This window comes from Limulus polyphemus, unplaced genomic scaffold, assembly GCF_000517525.1.
Source record: "Limulus polyphemus unplaced genomic scaffold, Limulus_polyphemus-2.1.2 Scaffold1474, whole genome shotgun sequence".
In the NCBI taxonomy this organism is placed as follows: domain Eukaryota; kingdom Metazoa; phylum Arthropoda; class Merostomata; order Xiphosura; family Limulidae; genus Limulus; species Limulus polyphemus.
The window spans coordinates 145242-149429 of NW_013667084.1; the positions used below are offsets into that span (position 1 = coordinate 145242).

Genomic DNA, 4188 nt, shown 5'->3' on the forward strand with positions numbered 1-4188 from the left:
ACTTTTTAACTTTTAGTCGTCGTTACGGGTCCCGAACGGACGGGACGTGTTACGGTACCGTAACGCACGTTAGTTTATTTACTAGAATAGTATTCCTACCACACACACACACATCTAAACTCTTGTAAAGTGCAAGTCTCCACTACTGCTGATGGCAACTCATTCCATAAAAGAATACTGACTTGTTAGAAATGGTTCAAAGAAGAGATGCAAGGAAGATTCTGAGGATGGAACAACTGTCTTACAGGGGTAAAGGCCTCTGATTTCTTTGAACAATATTCTGAAAAGAACAAGCTGACAAAAGCTTTAGATTGGAAAAGACAAGCTAGGCTCAATTTTGACAGTTTTATTTTCCTAACACAGTGATTGATTTACGTAAGGAGCTCCAACTGTCAGTAGTGGAGGTCCACACATTTTATGAGTTAAAGAGGGGAGTCAATAAGTTCAAGAAAAGCAAATAGTGGGTCTAAGTTTTTACTTTTATCAAGGTGTAGAAGGAGAGCCTTGAAAGCCAAATAGGTTATGTTAGAGATCATTAGAAAATTGTCTCAGAAACAAGAATTTCATAAATACCAAGTTCCTAATGTACTTTAATAAGATTTTTTATTTTTTAAAAAAGACAACCTTGTAAGTGCTTTACTTAAATGTTAAACTTATTTCCATAATAACCAAAAGACAAGTGGATTCCTTGCTAGACAAAGCAATAACTATATAACCTTGCAAGTGCTTTACTCTTAAATTGTAAAAAGTTTTAGGTACAGTTAAATCAGTACTTCACAAGAAAATAATTGCTATGATGCGACAGATGAAACGGATAAAAGAAGATTGTGGCTGAAATTTGAGAAAGGTAATAAAAGAACAGATTATTTTGTCTATTAAACATCAGTCATAACCACTACTAGTTAACCTATGAACTCAAACAAGTTTTAAACCAATTTTCCAATCACAATTTGAAAGCATAACTTAAAAATAGAACACATGAAAAAGTGGATGACAGAGATTAATTATATGGTCCCATTGATGGTCTCACAAAAAAAACTAACTAAAACACTGAAAAGTGGTTCTATCAAAATGTAGTCCTTCAAATCTATACATTATCAAACTTCAAAGCTTCATTAACCCTAATATTGATCAAATCAGCATTTTCAACCTTTTCATTCCAAAAAGATTACCTCTATAAAAATTGCCCAAATCTCTGATTATTCTAAACAGCTGAATCTTGCGATTTCCAAATCTTTCACATACCAGAAATTACATGCTCAAAATGTCAAACTTTTCTTCGCAATTACTCAAACCAGACATCATTCAACCAAACATCCTCTGCACTCTTTCCAAACATCTTGATGTCCTAAAACTAACAACAGAAACAAAACAGCCTTCTATCATCTTATTCCTTCTCATGTTTTTGTTGTCTCGATAACTACAACTCACCGTTTCATTGTTTTTTTTTTGAAGATTTAACTAGTAATTTCAAATCAAAACAAGAAACCAAACACTAAACATAGGAAAGTATTTACAATTCTTTGAGGTTAAACTATGTCAAATTCTTTATCTATGTGTACTTCTGTTGCAAGTAATAAAAAAAAAAAGGGCTGGCTTACCCGAATCTACTTCAAAGGCATAATCTGTCATTTTCGGTGAAAGTTCAGAAGATTTATCATTATCTAATTCTTGGTCGCTGCTCAAAGAATGCATGCGGAAGTCATCATCAGAACTTATGTCTTCTTGTGAAACACTTGGTTTACCCTTTAGCTTATGTTTCAAAAAATAATCAATTTTTGCACATGATGAAAAGCCAGAACCATCACCATTCTCCTGCTCCTGTAGCACTTGCCCTTCCGAATTGTTTGTAGAGATGGATGATTGTGACGATTGCTTCCAGAATCCTAGTTGGCTCTCAGAGTCTTTATAAGCAAGAAATGTTTTTTCTGAAAATACATGTTCTTCTTCAATATCATCATTTCTAATATGCATGGGGGTTAGCGGTGAAGATATGACATCATCTTGCTGCGGGTCAAAATCTTTATCAAGTGTTACAGTGTCATAGATGACTTCACTAGAAACGTCTTCTTCATTTTTCAAGCTATCCTTCAGATTTCCATTATCTGAATATTTTTCACTCAGGACAATGTTCTTACTGCTATCGGATGCATCCAACATTTGCTGTGTACTACTACAGGATGAACCTTTACTGCAAATGCCGTTGTTATCTGAGGAATATTCTTTCAATGGTAAACCTGAATTATTTATTATATACTCCTTTTCACTAATGCTAGACATACTAGGCCTAAATGTAGAAAATGTAGCAACTGTTGGAATGATAACAGAATCATCAATATTAACTTTTTCTAATGAAGTACTTATACTACTTGTATACCTTTGATGTAGTTCTCCTTCTAAAGAATTTGCCCTGTTTTCACCTAAGCTTTCTGTTAAGTCTGATTCAGTTTCTATAATATTGCTGTCTGCTTTAGTAGCATTACCAATACTTGTTGAGGATTGTATTATTTTCTCTGATGAGGGTTGGCAAATGGAAAATAAGTCTGAAAAGGGTCGTCTTGGCTTTTTGGGAGGAGGTGTTGGAGGTTTTCTCTTACTTTGAGAAGGAGTATCATTCTGCCCATAAAAGGAAGATAGAGACATGGATGGTACACTGTTTAATCTTTCAACTGCTTTGAATAATTTCCCTGAAGAATTTGCAGCAAGCCGAGACTGAGAGGTTGATTTTAGTGGCACCACTTTTTGTACACTTGAATCACAACCAACTTCTATTACTGTTACAAATGAGCTTTTTTGTTTGGGTCCATCTCTGATGGAATCAGATTTTGAATTTACTTCTTCATTCTCACTACATTTATATTCTGAAACGTGTGGATCAAATGTTGGAGAATCTTGACCTATATAAGTATTTGTGTTGCTATCTGGTACACTTGTAGGTTTATTGTCGTGTATATTCTGTAAATTTTTCTTCTCGATATTTTCAGAAATTTTTGGAATTGGTGAATTTAAATTCATATGCCCATCAATTTGAGTATCTAAGTATTTGTCTTTAACATAATCTGAATCACTTATAACAGACTTTTCACTCTTAGTGACATTACCTTTACCAGTACTGTGATCATCCGTTATTGGTTGTTTGGCTTTTTTTTGTGCATCTGCCAAAAGCTTTTCTAAATACTCTACAAAAAACTCTTCCTTTTCTACCTCAACCTTAAGGAAAGCAACTCTCTCTCTATGTTTGTTTAAGTTAGTACGAACATCTTCTTCCCAAGCTTGTTGTGGTAACTCGCAACCTGGAAACCGCTCTATCCAATTAGTCTGGAAATCACTAAAGCAACTCATGATAAGCACGTTACACTGTACCTCAGTGTACGTCTGTACTGTAAACAGTACCTGCGTACAGCTAGATTAAATTTTTAAAAACCTCTCTTTTACTATTCTATAGTTAAGGAAAACGATTACAATACCAGAAATTACCTGGTGAACATGATCCTTTAGACCAAAATCATCACAAGCAATTAATGACTGACAGAAATCTTAACTTACAAACTTCTACGAATCACACAGAAGTAATAACTTCACACATACACAACATCTACTAGTCTACTCAAACCGTAGCAACCTCGTTTAATATCTGAGCAAAGTTCTTTAAATAAACGCTAGAGGGATGTTAAACTTAGTTCCCTGTACATGAATAAACGGTAATTGAAATGAATGCGAACAAATGCATACAAAACCATTTTTTTCCTTTCAACATATCATTCAAATACACTGCTTGCAAGTTTTAATATATGTATAAATATTATTAATGAGGCCTTAGTCACATATAAAGTATTTCCAGAGATATTAGGAAATATTAGAAATTTTAAGGTTGACAGAACATATAAAACAAACTGAGTGCACAATAGATAATTTTATAGAATACACAATCGTATTATTCAGAAATAAATATATTCTTGGGACATTGTTCTTTCGTTAGTGTATTATTTTAAATTATCTGGTGAAAATAATTCGAAGACCAGTCCATAAACGATAAAAAAATCGTCTATTTCTTTCTTGCCTCCTAGTGACACAGCGGCATGTCTGCGAACTTACAACGCTAAAAACGGGGTTTCGATGCCCGTGGTGGGCAGAGTATAGATAGCCCATTGTGTAGCTTTGTGCTTAACTTCAAACAAACAAATTTCT

At 34.0% G+C, this 4188-nt stretch overlaps 1 pseudogene; it reads right to left on the reverse strand.

Annotated features, from left to right (window-relative positions):
• LOC106463752 overlaps nt 1–3362 on the reverse strand; it is an 89849-nt pseudogene extending 86487 nt beyond the window's left edge.
• Nucleotides 3363–4188: the final 826 nt, after the last annotated feature.